Source organism: Ochotona curzoniae, unplaced genomic scaffold (genome assembly GCF_017591425.1).
Source record: "Ochotona curzoniae isolate NIBS_2020 unplaced genomic scaffold, NIBS_Ocur_1.0 contig_908, whole genome shotgun sequence".
Lineage (NCBI taxonomy): Eukaryota > Metazoa > Chordata > Mammalia > Lagomorpha > Ochotonidae > Ochotona > Ochotona curzoniae.
Window position 1 is genome coordinate 27,666,348 of NW_024466607.1, and position 1,557 is coordinate 27,667,904.

Here is a 1,557-nt window from a genome sequence, read left to right on the forward strand (position 1 = left end):
AACAAGAGCCTAGACAATTACAAGCCACACTTCCAGGTTCCTAGAAGAAATAAAAAAATGAAGTAAAGGATGGGCATTTGGTGTTAAGAATTAGGATGATAACTTGTGATGTCCTCATTCTATATCAGAGTGTTTGGATTTGAGTTCTGGCTCTGCTTCTAGTTCTAGCTTCCTGCTAATATGCACCCTGAGAGGCAGCAGGTGACAACTGAAGCACATGTGTCTCTGTCACTCGTATGGGAGACCTGGATTGCAGACTCAGTTCCTGGTTTTCAGGCATCTGGAGAGTAAAACAGTGAATGGGAGACTCTCTTTCTCTCTGTGTTGCAAAATAAAGAAATTATAAATAAAGGTAGCATATAGGAACTATACAATGTATGAGAGCTGAATTGAAAAAAAAACTTCCATAAATGCAAATGCAAAAGACTGTACTTTCAGGGATCATTTCTATAGTGTGTGACTAGAGAAGTTTCTCTGATTGTGTAGAGCGTTGAAAAGCAAACAACAAAACTCAAGTACACATAGGTAGGCAGGGAAAGTTCCTTACAGCCAGTCTTCAACTGATGGGGTGGGGATCACTTGCATTAATAAAGGTCTCATGCTTTACTCAATCTAAAATAAACTCAATGTTTGAACTCATCCAAAAGCATTCTTGTAGATGTACTGACAACAATGTTTGGCCAAGTATCTTGATATTCCCAGACTCAAGTTAACCCAGAACAACTCATCATTACACCTGCTGTCAGAAGAAATGGCAAAATGCATGCACACTACTAAGGGACATCCCTCCAAGCAAATCTGAGCATTCTTTCAAGAGTAAGACATTTAATGAGGCATCCCACCCTTACCCCGACCTCCCACTTCACATTCAGAAGATCTACAGGAACCTGGAAGAGTGGGAATGTAATTATCAAGAGGATTAGACATAGCAGGAAAGCATCTGCAGCCTCAAGTGCTAACTAGTCCTCAAGAACAGCTATTGTGAAGGACTGGAGATTAGACAAAGGAGCCACTGTCAGCCCTTGCCCCCAAGGAGCCGTGCAGGATGGCTCTCAAAGGAACCTTCCAGCCTCTAGTGCTCAACCTAGAAAATGAGATCAGAGTAGCAGGCGGAACCACTGGCCCCCAGAGAAATAAAAACATGTACCTCATCACTGTTATAAGTGCTTTTATGATGTAAAGTCAGTGTTCCTTTTGATTTGCTCTGATACAGCTGAATGTGTATATAATGAGCATGTTAAGCACAAACATGTTTATACATTAAAAGTGACTTCTTGAGCCCAAAGTAATTTACATATGATGATTGCTCACTTATTTCTTTAGTGTTTGAATAAAATATTCAGGGTATTCTAGGTGTCAGGTACTGGGAGCACAACACTAAGTAATCTGTAAGCAACTGGCTTCAAATGCCAGTTTTATCTTCTAAGAGTCAAAATTCTAATATTAACACTGATAACACATGCAAATGCTTCATGGTACCAGAATAAAGAAATTCAGCCAGGACATTCCCTAACAGTAAGATTTTTATATCATAGGCAAGTTGGCTTAGAATGGAAG

The 1,557-nt window shown here is 39.9% G+C and overlaps 1 pseudogene; it reads left to right on the top strand.

Annotated features, from left to right (window-relative positions):
• Positions 1-422: 422 nt before the first annotated feature.
• On the top strand, positions 423-517 carry LOC121166184 (annotated as a pseudogene).
• Positions 518-1,557: the final 1,040 nt, after the last annotated feature.